This window comes from Oncorhynchus keta, chromosome 35 (assembly GCF_023373465.1).
Source record: "Oncorhynchus keta strain PuntledgeMale-10-30-2019 chromosome 35, Oket_V2, whole genome shotgun sequence".
NCBI classification, from domain to species: Eukaryota; Metazoa; Chordata; class Actinopteri; order Salmoniformes; family Salmonidae; genus Oncorhynchus; species Oncorhynchus keta.
The window spans coordinates 28,588,531-28,609,617 of NC_068455.1; the positions used below are offsets into that span (position 1 = coordinate 28,588,531).

Here is a 21,087-nt window from a genome sequence, read left to right on the forward strand (position 1 = left end):
TGTGTTCACTAGGCACTGTAGCTCCTCCATTGACCAAACTTGGACCCAAACCCTACTTTGAACTGTGGTTGACAGCAGTTTGAGATCTGAAATATGAAGTAAACCATCTGCAAGTCTTTATGTCTGTTGGCAAGTACAAGTCACAGTGGTCTGCTACTGGTCTGCTGCTGTCAGTTTTCAAACGATAAATGGGAATTTCCATCGAAAAGGACCAATTAGCACCAATATGTGAAGCATGGCCGGTCCTTGCCGTTCTGCAACCCTAGGTGAGACCAAAAGATGCAGCCCCCTCACAAAACTACAATAGTCCCCCAGTAAGCAAAATTACATTGAAAAGATGACTAAAATATGTATTTTCCAGACTTTGAGTTACGATTAAATTAAGGTTCTGAATGAAAGGTGAAAATATATTTTCCGTATGTTTAAAATACATATTTTCAAGAATGTTGAAGAGGCATCTTTTCCGGACATTGAAGAATACGTATTTTCCAGACGATGAAAATATGTATTTTCTGGATGTTGAAATCAAGCTAATTTTTGCTTCTGAATTAAAGTTCAAAAGTAATTTATGAATGTGTCAGGAGTTTACCTAGGGGTCATGATTGGGGATGTACCAAATGATGGATGTATTAGAATAATTGATTATGCTTATGTTGTATTAATAGAAGGGGAGGGGTTATAAGACCCCTCCTTCTTTACATTTATAGGGTCCTAGACTACAGATTAACAATATATATATATACACATTATGAGGTTTTAATATGGTTCCACAGTTGTTTTCTATTTCTCTCTCTCTCTCTCTGCCTCTTATAAAAGAGACCCCTCTGAGAAATGTGTGACCGAGACAGAACTCTGCAGGGGAGTGTAGGAGATAAGACTTGTCAGACATTCCACTATAAATCAACTTGGACATTTACTGCTAAGCTTTTAGATAACACACTAAAAGCCTTGTTTATATAGCTGTGTATGCATGGTTTTGGTCTAATGAATAAAAGATAATGACGTAGGCAGTGACATCACTTCGGGGTTGATAAAATAACATGGGACCTTAGCTTTGATTCAGAACTTACTCAGAAACATGCGTGCTATGTTCCTGATTATCTGCAATTGCATTAATAAAGGTTTTGAATGATTTAATTAAAGATATTGTCATAATGCTAATTTCACCAATGAGCCAATGATTGACAAGGTACAAGGAGGAACGAACCCCAACAAATGCCCAACTATGTGGAAAGCCTTTGCTGTTTGTAAAACACCAAAAAAAGATGTCATATCCAGACAGGAACAAAAAAAAGACGTCAGCTCGTGCTTACTGGGGTACAGCCTACCATGTTGGCCCTAATGGAATTTCATGAATGCCCATCCATGTGGTAAGCCCACCGTTTGTAAAACAGGTCACTGCATTGGCTTTATCAACCCTGATTCCCATGACTAATCAATTTGTCCATTTAAGCTCTGAATATCAGCTATCCAACTTTATCAGGAGTTACCGTGAGCCTATTCACAATGTGTTTAAATATATTTTTTATTTAACTATGCAGAAGTATTTTATTTTAGCTGATCATGACAATGGGGTGAAACGTCTGGACAACAGTTGTGATTGTCCCTTCCATATTGTCCATTTTACTTGGACCTATCCTGTTTTTAGGATATACTGTTTGTTAACATGACAACACATTTTTTATTTGATTAAGCACCATTTAGGTTAGGCTATTTGATCGGAGAAACCTGAATGATGTAAAAAGCATCCATCTCACTACACTGTCAAACATTTGATCTTTTAGGCTACAGAAAAGGCCACATACTCTTTTTACTATATCCTATACCTGCTGCATGATTTATGTTAAGATTATTTTTTTGACGGAACGTTGGTGGAGCGCCACAGCGATGAATCTCTTCAACAGCACCTGAAGAGGCGTGCTGGGAATGAACAAGCAAAATATTTTGCGCCCCTGCTTTCGATAAAGTGGGACTGATTATCACAGGGCGGCATCAGCGCTCACCTAAAAAACCATATGCCACTGGTTGAGAGAAATTGTCATTGTTTTTGGGCAGAATTGTGAGGTTGTATGTGTTGTTGTTGGAGGTGTGTCTTGGACAGTTTAGCTCAGAAAATGTTGCCCTCGTCCATCTGCCGCCTAAGGCGGCCGCCTAATCCTGCCTTTAAGAGTCTATATTTTGGGGGGGAAATGCATAGATACACTTTTACACAATTTTCCATCTTAAAAATTTGACATAAATAAAAGCTTGGGTTTATGTTAACGTAAACACCCCTGCCAACTAATATAAACACTTATATTTCATTTTGGGGAAGTTGTTAACTTTCTGCAAGAGAAGGGAGGATAATGAAAGTTTAACTTCTTATGGCTGGGGGCAGTATTGAGTAGCTTGGATGAATAAGGTGCCCAGAGTAAACTGCCTGCTCCTCAGTCCCAGAAGCTAAGATATGCATATTATATATATAGTATATTTGGATAGAAAACACTCTGAAGTTTCTAAAACTGATTGAGTGATGTCTGTGAGTATAACAGAAGTCATATGGCAGGCAAAAACCTGAGAAAAAATCCAACCAGGAAGTGTGAAATCTGAGGTTTGTAGTTTTTCAACTCTTGGCCTATCGAATACACAGTGGGATATTTGTCATACTGCACTTCCTAAGGCTTCCACTAGATGTCAACAGTCTTTAGAACCTTGTTTGATGCTTCTACTGTGAAGTGGGGGCGAATGAGAGGGGAATGAGTCAGGGCTCTGGCAGAGAGCCATGAGCTGACCACGCTCGTTCACGTGAGAGCGAGCTCTGTTCCATTGCATTTCTACAGACAGAGGAATTCTCCGGATGGAACATTAATGAAGATTTATGTTAAAAACATCCTAAAGATTGATTCTATACTTCGTTTGACATGTTTCAACGGACTGTAACGGAACTTTTTGACTTTTTGTCTGCTCCTAGTGAGCGTGTGTCATGAATTTTGATTTGTGAACTGAACGCGCTAACAAAAGGAGGTATTTGGACATAAATTATGGACTTTATTGAACAAAACAAACATTTCTTGTGGAACTGGGATTCCTGGATGTGCATTCAGATGAAGGTCATCAAAGATAAGTGAATATCTATAATGCTATTTCTGACTTCTGTTGACTCCAACATGGCGGATATCTGTTTGGGTTGTTTTGGTCTCTGAGTGCTGTACTCAGATTATAGCATGGTGTGCTTTTTCCATAAAGTTTTTTAAAAATCTGACACAGCGGTTGCATTAAGGAGAAGTGGATCTAACATTCCATGCATAACAATTGTCTCTTTTAGCAATGTTTATTATGAGTATTTCTGTAAATTGATGTGGCTCTCTGCAAAATCACCGGATGTTTTGGAACTACTGAACATAACGCGCCAATGTAAACTCCGATTTTTTGATATAAATATGCACTTTATCGAACAAAACATACATGTATTGTGTAACATGATGTCCTATGAGTGTCATCTGATGAAGATGATCAAAGGTTAGTGATTCATTTTATCTATATTTCTGCTTTTTGTGACTTCGCTCTTTGGCTGGAAAAATGGCTGTGTTTTTCTGTGACTTGGCTCTGACCTAATATAATCATTTGGTTTGCTTTTGCTGTAAAGCCTTTTTGAAATCGGACACTGTGGAGTGATTAACAAGAGGTGTATCTTTTTAAAATGGTGTAAAATACTATGTTCTATGTTTGAGGAATATTAATTATGAGATTTCTGTTGTTTTGAATTTGGCGCCCTGCACTTTCACTGGCTGTTGTCATATCGATCCCGTTAGCGGGATCTCAGCCCAAATAAGTTTTTAAGTAATGGTAAATGTACCAATTATTTATAGTGATTTTACTGATTTGAAATTCGTTTATCAAGTATTAGGTGGTTGAAACTCGTGAACCAAAAAATCTGTAACAGAATTACTGCAACTGAAATAGCTACAATGGGAAATCATAATAGTGATAAACCACAGTTGGTTCACCTGCTACTGTCCTCCCTTCCACTTGCATACTGTTATTTTCAGCTCATAACGGTTTTATTTGTCTTTCTGTTGTCTGGTGGAAAAACCCTCCCTCTCCCTTTCCCCTTCTCCTCCCCCCTCCCTCTCTCTGCCTCTCGCTCTTACTCTTAAGTTAATGTCACCTCTCCCAGCTCTTACTGACACCTACCCAGGTGCCACCTTTCTTTCCATTTACTGTAACCAGCATCTACACTCACTGAGTACCGGCCAACACTGGGCGTCCATGGATATTGAAAAGTAGTTTAAATTTGGTCAGTCCACGTTGGCCGTTATGTTAACTTCCACAAACGGACCGGGCCACATCCGAACCTAACATAGATGTACATTATCGGTCAAAAGTTTTAGAACACCTACTCATTCAAGGGTTTTTCTGTATTTGTACTATTTTCTACAATGTAGAATAATAGTGAATACATCAAAACTATGAAATAACACATATGGAATCAGTAGTAAGCAAAAACGTGTTAAACAAATTATTAAAAGTAGCCATCTGCTATTATTCTACAATGTAGAAAATAGTCCAAATAAAGGAAAACCCTTGAATGAGAACGGTGTTCTTAAACTTTTGACCGGTAGTGTATGATTCACAAGTTTGAATAGCACAGTACAGTACAGTACTGTACAGTGAGTAGAGCACAGTAGACTACAGTCCAATACAATACAGTGAAGAAAAGTAGAAAGAAAAGAAAAGTAATCTATGCTGTACTGTACTCTACTGTACTGTGATGTCCAAACTTGTGAAACATCAGGAGAATAATTATGCAGCGAATGGGAGACCCATGAGGCAACGCACAATTGGCCCAGCATTATCCGGTTAGGGGTGGGTTTGGCCGGCCGGAATGTCCTTGTCCCATCGCGCTCTAGCGACTCCTGTGGCGGGCCGGATCCATGCATGCTGACACAGTCGGCAGTTGTACGGTGTTTCCTCCGACACATTGGTGCCTGCTGGCTTCCGGGTTAAGCAGGCACAAGGCTCTCGACCTTGGCCTCTACCGAGTTCGTATGGGAGTTGCAGCAATGGGACAAGACTGTAACTACCAATTGAATATCACGAAATTGGGGATAAAAAGGGTAAAAAGCACAAAAAACATATATAATAAGAAAAATAAAGTAAAAATATCATACATTTTAAAGTGAACAAACTGAGTCAAAGCGTAATTCCGTTACCATGAAATTGCCATAATACATCACGTAATTTACATTGCCTATAGCAAAACAATGTTTGATACAAAACTAAAGATTATGTAACCATCAACAACCCCATCTCCCCAAAACCAACAAAGCCACACACACAGTCTAGCAGCTCCTGACCCTCTGGGAGGCTGGCGGGGAATTCCAATGTGATGGGAGATCTGCTTTATCTCAGAAGGCAGTTTTTCCTCCAGCACACTAATAAATCACTGTCTGCTCCCATTGAGCAGCTCTTTAACCAGCCTCCCAGGGGCTCCCAGGAAAACCACACGCTCTTAATCAATACACACAATGGTAAACCAAATATCCACACTGCAATACACTAAAACCTAATAAAACTGTGCCAGGCTTAAGATGGGTTTGTGTAGAGAATTTGAATATCCAGGATGAAGAGAAAACCCCTGAGATGTGCCGTCTTGTTTGCAGACAAGAGTCCTCTGAGGAGCAGGATAGATGTAGAGTAAACAATACATCCCTTAACGCCAGCTAAACAATACACCCCACCCCACAGCTAGAGCCCAAACAACAATCAACTGCTAGAACCATAATTACCACATATTCAACTAGGATCCTGGAAGCACATCCTAATGTTTGGAAAACAACTATTTTCTTGAGAGCTGGACACTGTGTCTCCTCAGCTTCCTAAGTCTAACCCCACATGCTCTCTTTCTCGCTGATGTTGAATGGGAAGAGGAAGGATGTCTGGTGGTGTGGGGGAGGGAGACAGCTGGGCTGGAGCAGGGTGTTGGGACTGGGACTGGGATGGGCATGTGGTGGGTTTGGGGAGGGGAGTGGCAAGGTTAGCTGGGCTATGCGTAGCTAATGAGAGGTGACAGGGGAAAGGCTAGCCTACACGCCACCGCACTCCCCATCCCCCATTTTTCATTCTGTAGCTCGCAAACACACACCACACACACACCTCACCAAAGTGGGTTGGGTCTCTGTATTTAAATCAGCCATTTACAGAGCAGACAGAGTACCTCAGCCTCCCACAGCACATTACCATGCAAAACACCAGGCAGAAATAGGATCAATGCATTATTCAAATTACAGTGAAGTCACTTTATCAATCATTTACATGGATTTCTTCCTCCGAAATTGCAGAAAGACAAAAGAGGAGACTCAAATCAAATATTTTTTGGGGGGTCACATACACATATTTAGCAGATGTTATTGCAGGTGTAGCGAAATGCTTGTGTTTCTAGCTCCAACAGTGCAGTAGTATCTAACAATTCACAACAATACACACATATCTAAAAGTAAAAGAAGGGAATTAAGAAATATATAAATATTAGATTGAGCAATGTCGGAGAGGCATTGACTAAAATACAGTAGAATACAATACAGTATATATATATATGAGATGAGTAAAGTAGTATGTAAACATGATTTAAACATGATTAAAGTGACTAGTGTTCCCATTATTAAAGTGGCCAGTGATTCCAAGTCTTTGTACATAGGGCAGCAGCCTCTAAGGTGCAGGGTTGCGTAACTGGCTGGAAGCCGGCTAATGATGGCTATTTAACAGTCTGATGGCCTTGAGATAAAAGCTGTGTTCCAGTCTCTTGTCCCATTGTTGATGCACCTGTTGATGCACCTGACCTCGCCTTCTGGATGATAGCGGGGTGAACAGGCTGTGGCTCGGGTGGTTGATGGCCTTCCTGTGGCATTGGGTGCTGTAGGTGTCCTGGAGGGCAGGTAGTTTGCCCCCAGTGATGCATTTGGCAGACCGCACCACACTCTGGAGAGCCCTGCGGTTGCGGGCGATGCAGTTGCCGTACCAGGTGGAGATACAGCCCGACAGGATGCTCTCAGTTGTGCATCTGTAAAGGTTTGAGAGGGTTTTAGGGGCCAAGACAAATTTCTTCAGCCTCCTGAGGTTGAATAGGTGCTATTGCACAGAGGTGCTATTGCACCTTCTTCACCACACTGTCTGTGTGGGTGGACACCGAGGAACTTTAAGGAACTGTGTTGAGAATCAGTGAAGTGGAGGTCCAGGAAGTCCAGGACCCAGTTGCACAGGGCGGTGTTCAGACCCTGGGCCTCAAGCTTAATGATGAGCTTGGAGGGTACGGTGGTGTTGAATGCTAAGCTATACTCAATGAACAGCATTCTTACATAGGTATTCCTCTTGTCCAGATGGGATAGGTAGTTCAGTTACCTTTGCTTTCTTGGGTACAGGAACAATGGTGGACATATTGAAGCAAGTGGGGATAGCAGACTGGGATAGGGAGAGATTTAATATTTCCGTAAACACTCCAGCCAGCTGGTCTTTGCATGCTCTGAGGATGCGACAAGGGATGCCGTCTGGACCGGCAGCCTTGCGAGGGTTAACACGCTTTAATGTCTTACTCACATTGGCCACGGAGAACCACGGAGAAGAAGAGCCCACAGTCCTTGGTAGCAGGCTGCGTCGGTGGCACTGTGTTATCCTCAAAGCAGGCAAAGAAGGTGTTTAGCTTGTCAGGAAGCAAGATGTCGGTGTCCGAAGTGGCTGGTTTTCACTTTGTTGCCCCTGCCACATACGTCTTGTGTCTGTGAGATCTCTGGGTCCAATTCATATCCTACTAAAATTTCAGCTCTCCCAAAACCCTCCTGTTCAACCTTTATCAGATCATTAACAGTGGCTGTCATCTCACGCCACAGTACAGCTCACACGTGTGCACAGCCATGAATTTGCATAAGGTAGACAGTAACAATTGGGATAACTTGATCTACTAAGTGTTCTATAGTTAAAGCAGAGGCCAAATGCTGATTTGACTACTGTTTATGCAATGCCCCAAATAGTCCAGAGTTGCAGATCGGTCTAGTTCTTCCATTGGTTACTGTGCCATTTAGTTCAACATTCCAAAAGGCACTGTGCATTGAGATTTTCTCATTGAATCAGTGTTCTTCACACACACATGCATAAACACTCCACACGCTTGGATGTGTCAAAGACATATGTGTGCTGGTGACCTCACCTGACCCATACCGAATTTGCACTGAATAAAATTGAGGATTAAATCACTTCATATATTCCTCTTTTGAAAGAGCTTCAAAATCTCTTTAGGACCAATCAACATGCCATTGACACAAAGAAAGTAAGTCGCTCTGGATAAGAGCGTCTGCTAAATGACTTAAATGTAAATGTAAATGAAAGAAAGCAGATGACAAACACCAGCAGTAGAAAAATACATACATTCACTGCATTGTAAGGTACCCAGTAGCACATTTGATCCTCATTAAAAAGTGTCAAAGACAAGGTTCTCTCTCAGCACCTGATCAAATTTATGCTAGGTTATATTATTTTCCCTGTCATCAATACAACTATTTTAGAAGCCAGTCATCAGGCTGCTGATTATCCCGCACACCTTTCACCATCGTCTCGCACACCTGTCCCCATCGTCTCACGCACCTGAGCCTCATGACACTCACCTGGACTCCATCTCCTCCTTGATCATCTTCCCTATACCTGTCACTCCCCTTGGTTCTTTCCTCAGGTGTTATTGACTCTGTTATTGTCGGTGAGTTGTTTGTGTTTCGTGTTCATTGTTTATTGTTTATTTTATTTATTAAAACACTCACTCCTTGAACTTGCTTCCAGACTCTCAGCACACTCGTTACAAAAACACCAAAGCCTTGAATTGATAGTACACTATAACAGTTCACTCATTCATATAGCCTTTAGCGCTCCATAACCCACAGGGATTTTCTCTTCATTTACTTAAAATGAAGATGTAGAAGAAGGCTATTGATTTCTAAGGTCTTCTCTAATCATTTAAGGTGCCCTGACAGTTCATTGCTCGAACATCTAATTAGCATTGTCTTAGAGCAAAGCTGTCCCAAGTTATCGTCAAAAAAGTCAGGACGTGTGGCTCCCTGAGCTGGAAATTGGGACACCAAACCTCAGAAGAGAAACTCTGTACTGGTCTTCTACCAACACATCTCAGCTGATTGTTGACTAGGAGAGTGCTGGGAAAATAACAAGTAGGCTCTCTCTGCGTCATTCTCGTTGAGAGCTTTGCTTTACTACTGTGCTAACTAATGAGCCGGACTCTAACTTCACAGCATCATCTCAGGCAGGATGGCAGACAGTCAAAATCCCCATTCCCCAGGCCAGCTGCTGAGCATGTACTAAAACAGCTGGTTCACAATCAGTAGATCAGCTGTCTGTTCCGGGAGAATGAGCAAGTGGTTTCACCATTGACACTTCTGTGAGTTCAGACTTGACACACACCTGTGGTGTGTTTATGGACATATTCAATCACTCCTTATCCCTGTCTGTTGTCCTCACATGCTTCAAGACAGCTACCATTGTTCCTGTACCCAAGAAGGCAAAGATAACTGAACTAAATGACTACTGCCCCATAGCACTCACTTCTGTCATCATGAAGTGCTTAGAGAGACTAGTCAAGGATCATATCACCTCCACTTTACCGGCCACACTAGACCCACTTCAGTTTGCATACCGACCCAACAGGTCCACAGACAACGCAATCGCCATCACACTGCACTATAAAAAAAAAATATATATATATGCCATTTAGCAGACGCTTTTATCCAAAGCGACTTACAGTCATGTGTGCATACATTCTACGTATGGGTGGTGCCGGGGATCGAACCCACTACCCTGGCGTTACAAGCGCCATGCTCTACCAACTGAGCTACAGAAGGACCCCATCTGGACAAAAGGAACACCTATGTAAGAATGCTGTTCATTGACTACAGCTCAGCATTCAACACCATAGTCCCCTCCAAGGTCATCATCAAGCTAGAGGCCCTGGATCTCAACCCCGCCCTGTGCAATTGGGTCCTGGACTTTCTGACGGTAGGAAATAACATCACCACTTCGCTGACCTTCAACACTGGACCCAATTGGTGCGTGCTCAGCCCCCTCCTGTACTTCCTGTTCACCCACGACTGTGTGACCATGCACGCCTCCAACTCAATCATCAAGTTTGTAGACAACACAACAGTAGTGGGCTTGATTACCAACAACGATGAGGTGAGGGCCCTCGGAGTGTGGTGTCAGGAAAACAACCTCTCACTCAACGTCAACAAAACAAAGATGATCGTGGACTTCAGGAAACAGCAGAGGGAGCACCCCTCTATCCACATCGAAGGGACAGCAGTGGAGAGGGTGGAAAGTTTTAAGTTCCTCGGTGTACACATCACAGACAAACTGAAATGGTCCACTCACACAGACAGTATGGTGAAGAATGCGTAACAGCGACACTTCAACCTCAGGAGGCTGAAGAAATTTGGCTTGTCACCCAAAACCCTGACAAACTTTTACAGATGCACAATAGAGAGCATCCTGTTGGGCTGCATCACAGCCTGGTATGGCAACTGCTCCGCACTCAACCGCAAGGCTCTCCAGAGGGTGGTGCGGTCTGCACAACGCATCACCAGTGACAAACTACCTGCCCTCCATGATACCTACAGCACACGATGTCACAGGAAGGTCAAAAAGATCATCAAGGACTTCAACCACCCGAGCCACTGCCTGTTCACACTGCTACCATCCAGAAGGCGAGGTCAGTACAGGTGCATCAAAGGCCATCAGACTGCTAAACAGCAATCACAAACTCAGAGAGGCTGCTGCCTACATTGGGACCCATTCACTGGCCACTTTAATAAATGGATCACTAGTCACTTTATACAATTCACACTAAATAATGTCACTTAATAATGTTTACATATCTTGCATTACTCATATCACATATACTGTATACTGTATTTTATACCATCCATTGCACCTTGCCTATGCCGCTCGGCCATTGCTCATCCATATACTTACAATTGAAGTCGGAAGTTTACATACACCTTAGCCAAATACATTTCAACACAGTTTTTCACAATTCCTGACATTTAATCCTAGTAAAAAGTCCATGGTCTTAGGTCAGTTAGGATCACCACTTTATATTAAGAATGTGAAATGTCAGTGGAGAGAATGATTTATTTCAGCTTTTATTTCTTTCATCACATTCCCAGTGGGTCAGAACTTTACATACACTCAAATAGTATTTGGAAGCATTGCCTTTAAATTGTTTAACTCGGGGCAAACGTTCCGGGTAGCCTTCCACAAGCTTCCCACAATGAGTTGGGTGAATTTTGGCCCATTCCTCCTGACAGAGCTGGTGTAACTGAGTCAGGTTTGTAAGGCCTCCTTGCTCGCACATGGTTTTTCAGTTCTGCCCACAAATGTTCTATAGGATTGAGGTCAGGGCTTTGTGATGGACACTCCAATACCTTGACTTTGTTGTCCTTATGTCATTTTGCCACAACTTTGGAAGTATGCTTAGGGTCAATGTCCATTTGGAGGACCCATTTGTTACCAAGCTTTAACTTCCTGACTGATGTCTTGAGATGATGCTTCAATATATCCACATAATTTCCATTCCTCATGAAGCCATCGATTTTGTGAAGTGCACCAGTCCCTCCTGCAGCAAATCACCCCAACAGCATGATGCTGCCACCCCCGTGCTTCACGGTTGGGATGGTGTTCTTTGGCTTGCAAGCCTCCCCCTTTTCCTCCAAACATAACCATGGTCATTAAGGCTAAACAGTTATATTTTTGTTTCATCAGACCAGAGGACATTTCTCCAAAAGGTACTTTGTCCCCATGTGCAGTTACTCTAGCTGTTTATGGCGGTTATGGAGCAGTGGCTTCTTCCTTGCTGAGCGGCCTTTCAGGTTACGTCAATATAGGACTTGTTTTACTGTGGATATATATATTTTTGTACCTGTTTCCTCCAGCATCTTCACAAGGACCTTCGCTGTTGTTCTGGGATTGATTTGCACTTTTTGCACCAAAGTAAATTCAGCTCTAGGCTCTTTTTCCTGAGCGGTATGACGGCTGCGTGGTCCCATGGTGTTTATACCTGTGTACTATTGATTGTACAGATGAACGTGGGACCTTCAGGCGTTTGGAAATTGCTCGTAAGGATTTTTTTTCTGAGGTCTTGGATGATTTCTTTTGATTTTCCCATGCTGTCAAACAAAGAGGCACTGAGTTTGAAGGTAGGCCTTGAAATACACCCACAGGTACACCTCCAATTGACTCAAATGATGTCAATTAGCCTATCAGAAGCTTCTAAAGCCATGACATCATTTTCTGGAATTTTCCAAGCTGTTAAAGGCACAGTCAACTTTAGTGTATGTAAACTTCTGACCCACTGGAATTCTGATAAAGTGAATTATAAGTGAAATAATCTGTCTGTCAACAATTGTTGGAAAAATGACTTGTGTCATTCACAAAGTAGATGTCCTAACCGACTTGCCAAAACTATAGTTCTCGACAACATCCGGTGAAATTGCAGAGCGCGAAATGCAAATTTCAGAAATCGTAATAAAAATTTATAAAAATACAAGTGTCATAATCATTTAAAAGCTCAACTTCTTGGTAATCGAGCCGCGTTGTCAGATTTCAAAAAGGCTTTACAGCGAAAGCACACCATGCAATTATCTGAGGACAGCGCCCCGCACACAAAAGCATTACACACATTTTCCAACCAAGCAGAGATGTCACGACAGTCAGAAATAGTGATAAAATAAATCACTTACCTTTAAAGATCTTCATCTGGTTGCAATCACAAGGGTCCCAGGTACATAATAAATGGTCATTTTGATCGATAAAGTCCTTTATATCCCCAAAAGGTATGTTTCATTGGCGCGTTAGACTCAGTAATCCACCTGTTTCCTTCGTTCAAAATGCATACAAATGAATCCCGTAAGTTACCAATAAACTTCTTCCAAACATATCAAACAACGTTCCTAATCAATCCTCAGGTACCCTAATATGTAAATAAATGATACAATTTAAGACGGAGAACACCGGAGACCATTACCGGAGATAAATAATGAAGTACGCGACCTCACCGGAACGCGCAACAAACACTACAGCCAAAATGGGAGCCACTTACTAAAACTACAAATTCTAGCACAATTTTCCGAAAACAAGCCTGAAACTCTTTCTAAAGACGGTTGACATCTAGTGGAAGCCCTAGGAACTGCAATCTGGGAGGTCTTCCTTTTATATTCCCATTGACAGCCATAGTAATCAAGGGTGCGCTGATTGTGTTTTTTTCTGGATGGATTGTCCTCGGGTATTCACCTGACATATAAGTTTTGTTATACTCACAGACATTATTGTAACAGTTTTGGAAACTTTAGAGTGTTTTCTATCCAATACTACCAATGATATGCATATCCTAGCTTTTGGGCCTAAGTAACAGGCTTTGGGCACCTCATTCATCCAAACTTTTGAATACTGCCCCCTAGCCTGAAGAAGTTAACAAGAAATTTGTAGCACAAGCATATCGCTACACTCATGTAAACATCTGCTAACCATGTGTATGTGACAAATACAATTTAATTTGACCTAGTCACCTTCGCCCAAAATGACATAATGGATCAATCACCATTCAGTCAGAATCCACCCTACACATTTTACCCTAAAGGACAGAAGAAAAACATTGGGTCGTTGTGTCGTCTGTGAGTCACAGGGACAGACTCACGGAGGCATGTAACAAAGGGCTTAGCGCTGCAGTGCTCTGGTCCACCAGGCATATCAGTTGGGCAGTGAATCCACTCATTCTATTGATTTCAGCCTTCGTTAGGAGAGCTACCAGAAACAACTGGAACAGATGAAAAAAGAAAAGCACACTGACCAAACAAAACAACTGAGGACACAAAAGGTGGTCTGCATGTCAACACAACTCATGGAAGCTAGTGATCCTCTGTGTTATGAGTGCATCATTCAACAGTCTGCCTTGACATTACAAACAATGAAGGAACTGGAAGTATGTGGTAAACTGGCCTGAGCTTGAGAGTCTATAGCCAGTCTCTCATGGTGACATTCAACATCTTGGGAAACAAAGGCAGTGACCTGCTTTTTTAAAATTTGGGTCAGCAAGCATTCAACAGGAACTTGAAATGAGAAGCAGTGAGTGTATGATTTTAATGATTATGTAAGCACAGGCCTGAAGTGTCTGCCTCCAAAGAGGCATCTTAAGCAATAATTGATGTTCACCGTAGGATGAAAACAGTGGCTTCTTTGCCTCACAGATTGTTTAGTGAGCACTCACTTGTCCACTGTTAGTGAGCTCTATATTTTCCGGTCCCAGAGTCAACAGCATAGAAGGCCAAAGTCCAACTGATCATCCAAGTGCTCATAGGCTCTCAAGTCACAACCTACACATGCCAATATAGGTATAAACTGTGTGCTGATGTTTGTGGAATTTGGAGGATGATGGAGGCAACAGGGGAAAGAGTCTCAGAGCCACAAAGTCCCTTGCTCTTGTCAGGATACTCGGGGTCCAACATGTACACTGCAGCGTGTATGGGCTTCAGGCAGAAGTCTTCACGCAAAATTCCCGGGCTTAACTTCTCATGGAAAATATCCGGGAAAATAAGGGAAATTTACTGGAAAGTTTCCGACCCTTTGCAACCCTAGACCTGACATTCTACTAGCTTCTACTTTTAAAAATCCACCTTTCCAGAAACAAGTCTCTCACTGTTGCCGCTTGCTATAGACCACCCTCTGCCCCCAGCTGTGTCCTGGACACCATATGTGAATTGATTGCCCCCCATCTATCTTCAGAGCTCGTGCTGCTAGGTGACCTAAACTGGGACAAGCTTAACACGTCGGCCATCCTACAATCTAAGCTTGATGCCCTCCATCTCACACAAATGATCAATAAACCCACCAGGTACAACCCCAAATCCGTATACAAGGGCACCGTCATAGATATCATCCTAACCAACTTGCCCTACAAATACACCTCTGCTGTTTTCAACCAAGATCTCAGCAATCACTACCTCATTGCCTGTATCCGTAATGGGTCTGCGGTCAAACAACCACCCCTCATCACTGTCAAATGTTCCCTAAAACACTTCGGCAAGCTGGCCTTTCTAATCGACCTGGCCCGGTATCCTGGAAGGATATTGACCTCATCCCGTCAGTAGAGGATGCCTGGGTATTCTTTAAAAGTGCTTTCCTCACCATCTTAAATAAGCATGCCCCATTCAAAAATTGTAGAACCAGGAACAGATATAGCCCTTGGTTCTCTACAGACCTGACTGCCCTTGACCAGCACAATAACATCCTGTGGCGTTCTGCATTAGCATCGAATAGCCCCAGTCATATGCAACTTTTCAGGGAAGTTAGGAACCAATATACACAGGCAGTTAAGAAAGCTAAGGCTAGCTTTTTCAAGCAAAAATTTGCATCCTGTAGCACAAACTAAAAAAAGTTCTGAGACACTGCAAAGTCCATGGAGAATAAGAGCACCTCCTCCCAGCTGCCCACTGCACTGAGGCTAGGAAACACTGTCACCACCAATAAATCCACTATAATTGAGAATTTCAATAAGCATTTTTCTACGGCTGGCCATGCTTTCCACCTGGCTACCCCTATCCCGATCAACATCCCTCCACTCCCCACAGCAACTTGCCCAAGCATCCCCATGTCTCCTTCACCCATTGTTGCAACCCCTATCACTAGCCTGTTCAACCTCTCTTTCGTATCATCTGAGATTCCCAAAGATTGGAAAGCTGCCGCGGTCATTCCCCTCTGCAAAGGTAGAGACACTCTAAACCCAAACTGCTACAGACCTATATCTATCCTACCCTGCCTTTCTAAGGTCTTCGTAAGCCAAGTTAACAAACAGATTACAGACCATTTTGAATCCCAACGTACCTTCTCCGCTTTGCAATCTGGTTTCAGAACTGGTCATGGGTGCACCTCAGCCACGCTCAAGGAACTAAACGATATCATAACCGCCATTGATAAGAGACATTACTGTGCAGCCGTATTCATTGACCTGGCCACGGCTTTCGACTCTGTCAAGCACCAAATTCTTATCGGCAGACTGAACAGCCTTGGTTTCTCAAATGATTGCCTCGCCTGGTTCACCAACTACTTCTCTGATAGAGTTCAGTGTTTCAAATTGGAGGGCCTGTTGTCGGGACTAGAGGTTGACCGATTATGATTTTTCAACACCAATGCCGATTATTGGAGGACCCCAAAAAAAAGCCGGTGCCGATTAATCGGGCAATTTTTTTTACATGTATTTTTTGTTTGTAATAATGACAATTACAACAATACTGAATGAACACTTATTTTAACTTAATATAATACATCAATAAAAATCTATTTAGCCTCAAATAAATAATGAAACATGTTCAATTTGGTTTAAATAATGCAAAAACAAAGTGTTGGAGAAGTAAAAGTGCAATATGTGCCATGTAAAAAAGTTAACGTTTGAGTTCCTTGCTCAGAACATGAGAACATATGAAAGTTGGTGGTTCCTTTTAACATGAGACTTCAATATTCCAAGGTAAGAGGTTTTAGGTTGTAGTTAATATTGTATTTATTGGACTATTTCTCTCTATACCATTTGTATTTCATATACCTTTGACTATTGGATGTTCTTATAGGCACTACAGTATTGCCAGTGTAACAGTATAGTTTCCGTCCCTCTTCTCTCCCCTACCTGGGCTCGAACCAGGAACACATCGACAACAGCCACACTCGAAGCAGCGTTACCCATCGCCCCACAAAAGCCGCGGCCCTTGCAGAGCAAGGGGAATAACTACTCCAAGTCTCAGAGCGAGTGACGTTTGAAATGCTATTAGTACATACCCAGCTAACTAGCTAGCCATTTCACATTGGTTACACCAGCCATTAGGCTGATAGGCTTGAAGTCATAAACAGAGCTGTGCTTGCGAAGAGCTGCTGGCAAAACGGACGAAAGTGCTGTTTGAATGAATACTTACGAGCCTGCTGCTGCCTACCATCGCTCAGTCAGACTGCTTTATCTAATCATAGACTTAATTATAACACAATAACACACAGAAATACGAGCCTTTGGTCATTAATATGGTCGAAACCGGAAACTATCAATTTGAACACAAAATGTTTATTATTTCAGTGAAATACGGAACCGTTCGGTATTTATTCTAACCAGTAGCATCCATAAGTCTAAATATTTGTGTTACATTGCACAACCTTCAATGTTATGTCATAATTACGTAAAATTCTGGCAAATTAGTTCGCAATGAGCCAGGCGGCCCAAACTGTTGCATATACCCTGACTCTGCATGCAATGAAAGCAAGAGAAATTACATAATTTCACCTGGTTAATATTGCCTGCTAACCTGGATTTATTTGAGCTAAGTATGCAGGTTTAAAAATATATACTTCTGTGTATTGATTTTAAGAAAGGCATTGGTGTTTATGGATAGGTACAGTCGTCCAACGATTGTGCTATTTTCGCAAATGCGCTTTTGTTAAATCATTCCCAACGTTGCATCGATTATATGCAACGCAGGACACGCTAGATAAACTAGTAATATCATCAACCATGTGTAGTTATAACTAGTGATATGATTGATAGATTTGTATAAGATATAAGTTTAATGCTAGCTAGCAACTTACCTTGGCTTCAACTGCATTCACGTAACAGGCAGGCTCCTCATGGAGTGCAATGAGAGGCAGGTGTTTAGAACGTTGGACAAGTTAACTGTAAGGTTGCAAGATTGGATCCCCCGAGCTGACAAGGTGAAAATCTGTCATTCTGCCCCTGAACAAGACAGTTAACCCACTGTTCCTACGCCATCATTGAAAATAAGAATGTGTACTTAACTGACTTGCCTAGTTAAATAAAGGTCTAAAAAATAAATATATAGATATTTTTTTTAATCTGGAAAATCGGCGCACAAAAATACAGATTTCCGATTGTTATGAAAACTTGAAATCGGCCCTAATTAATCGGCCATTCCGATTAATTGGTCGACCTCTAGTCCGGACGTCTGGCAGTCTCTATATGGGTGCCACAGGGTTCAATTCTCGGGCCGACTCTTTTCTCTGTATACATCAGTGATGTTGCTCTTGCTGCTGGTGATTCTGATTCACCTCTACGCAGACAACACCATTCTGTATACCTCTGGCCCTTCTTTGGACACTGTGTTAACTAACCTCCAGACGAGCTTCAATGCCATACAACTCTCCTTCCGTGGACTCCAACTGCTCTTAAATGCAAGTAAAACTAAATGCATGCTCTTCAACCGATCGCTGCCCACACCTGCCCGCCCGCCTGTCCAGCATCACTACTCTGGACGGTTCAGACTTAGAATATGTGGACAACTACAAATACCTGGGTGTCTGGTTAGACTGTAAACTCTCCTTCCAGAATCACATTAAGCATCTCCAATCCAAAATTAAATCTAGAATCAGCTTCCTATATCGCAACAAAGTATCCTTCACTCATGCTGCAAAACATACCCTCGTAAAACTGACCATCATACCAATCCTGGACTTCGGCGATGTAATTTACTAAATAGCCTCCAACACTCTACTCAACAAATTGGATGCAGTCTATCACAGTGCCATCCGTTTTGTCACCAAGGCCCCATATACTACCCACCACTGCGACCTGTACACTCTCGTTGGCTGGCCCTCACTTCATACTCATCACCAAACCCACTGGTTCCAGGTCATCTACAAGTCTTTGCTTGGCAAAGCCCCGCCTTATCTCAGTTCACTGGTCACCATAGCAGCACCCACCCATAGCACGTGTTCCAGCAGGTATATCTCACTGATCACCCCCAAAGCCAATTCTTCCTTTGGTTGCCTCTCCTTCTAGTTCTCTGCTGCCAATGACTGGAACGAACTGCAAAAATCACTGTAGCTGGAGACTCATATCTCCCTCACTAGCTTTAAGCACCAGCTGTCAGAGCAGCTCACAGATCACCTGTACATAGCCCATCTGTAAATAGCCCATCCAACTACCTCATCCCCATACTGTATTTATTTATCTTGCTCCTTTGCACCCCAGTATCTCTACTTGCACATTCACACACACACACATACATACATACACACACACACACACACACACACACACACACACACACACACACACACACACACACACACACACACATATATTATATATATATATATATATATATATATATATATATATATATATATATTCTGCACATCTACCATTCCAGTGTTTAATTGCTATATTGTAATTACTTCGCCACCATAGCCTATTTATTGCCTTATCTCCCTTATCCTACCTCATTTGCACATACTGTGTATAGAATTTTCTACTGTATTATTGACTGTATGTTTGTTTATTCCATGTGTAACTCTGTGTTGTTGTATGTGTCGAACTGCTTTGCTTAATCTTGGCACGGTCGCAGTTGCAAATGAGAACTTGTTCTCAACTAGCCTACCTGATAAAATAAAGGTGGAATATATAAAAAAATATATATATATTTTATATATATTTTTAAATCTAATCAGATGCCTGTGTGAGCCATTCTGACGCAACTCAATTACATACTGGTGGATTTCACACTCCATAGGGTCCTCCTTCCTATACACTAAACATCCTAAAGCAGACAAGTAAACACTCTGCTACCTGAGATAAGCCCAAAAACTAAATTCAAGTTGCCATAGAAGGAAAGAGGTTATTCAAATGGCGTTACTGTTGGAGTCAAATGTAAGTTTAATATATTGATCTGCCAATGTGAAAAAAAATACATTTGAATATTTGACGTTGACAAAATTGGGACACCACTCATTGTAACGCCACATCCGTCACTTCAACAGTAAAGAGGTGATGTATAGGCTAGCAATAAATAACAACAACGTTTCACTTTTTATTGAATAATAGTAGAGGCCTTTATTTTATATTTTTTTGTATGTACAATTTAACAAGAGGTGTTCTAGTTAGAGGAATAGCATACGGATCAGACCGTTCTGTCGCTGCAACTTTGCCTACAAAAAGGCTACATAACAAGCCAGAAGAATGCAGTGGAAAGGCTTTGTTAGTAAACTATCGTAATCCATTAGCCATACCACGGAGCTATTGTTGCCTTGCTGACAGCAGTTAGATTATTCCTGCTAAAACCTTCGCATGCCCATTCCTAGTGTGGAATAGGTTCGGCTGAATCGGAAATTAATCACAGTAAAAGTGGCCATTAAAGCAAACAAGTCCCGTGCAAAAACGCAAAGAAACATTTCGGTAGCCTGTTAGCCATGTTCATAACCCTGTAATTACATGTCGGTTGCTACGTCCACTTTGACTAGTGCGCGGAGACTTGACAAGTTTTGCAAATGTTCATTAATAATATAGGTCGTTGACTGAATAGTTTGAGATGTCATACCTTGAGCCGACTTCAATATGCTCGAGCCTTCCTTTCCTTCTCTTCCTACAGAAATTATTCTTCCTTTCAAGTTGATTCCCGACTCAAGTTATGATAATTCCTTTTAGATGTTTTTTTGTCAACGGCACAAATCCCCTTTGTAACACCGAGCATCACGCATAGATCGACGCCATATCCAACGAGAGAATGCCTTTAGATCCACTTTGCCTCGACTTTTCAACAAATTCCATGTTTTTTTAGCGAGATAATAAACTCAAGACGTGACCCTTTGCTTGGATTTGTTTTCCTGAAAAAAAAACATCCTCGCACGGCGCTTGGTTGGGTGGGTGGTGTGGCCTATCCGGAGGCTGTTTGCTGACTGGTTCAAATCTGTGATGAGTCGGGAATTGTCAGCTTGCGAGCGCCGTCTAGCTGTATGGGCGAGCAATATAGGTCGGTCATATAATAGGCCTCCAGTACTCATTAAATATTTAAAGTGTAGTTTATGAGTATTTAAAAGCCACAGTCTGGAAAATTGTAAACAATCAAAGAGGGGGTTACCAACATGTTAACAATGGAGCAAATGCATGCAATGACAGCTACACATGCACATCACTAGATTTCTCTGTTATACTTCTTATGGCTGGGGGCAGTATTGAGTAGCTTGGATGAATATGGTGCCCAGAGTAAACTACCTGCTACTCAGGCCCAGTTGCTAATATAC

General features: G+C 42.0%; 1 protein-coding gene across 1 annotated transcript in view; it reads right to left on the minus strand.

Annotated features, from left to right (window-relative positions):
• LOC118368257 (BTB/POZ domain-containing protein 7-like) overlaps positions 1-20,775 on the minus strand; it is a 50,829-nt gene extending 30,054 nt beyond the window's left edge. The window contains 1 exon segment of the mRNA XM_035752224.2: positions 20,385-20,775. The gene's annotated coding sequence lies outside the window, so the exon portion shown is untranslated.
• Positions 20,776-21,087: the final 312 nt, after the last annotated feature.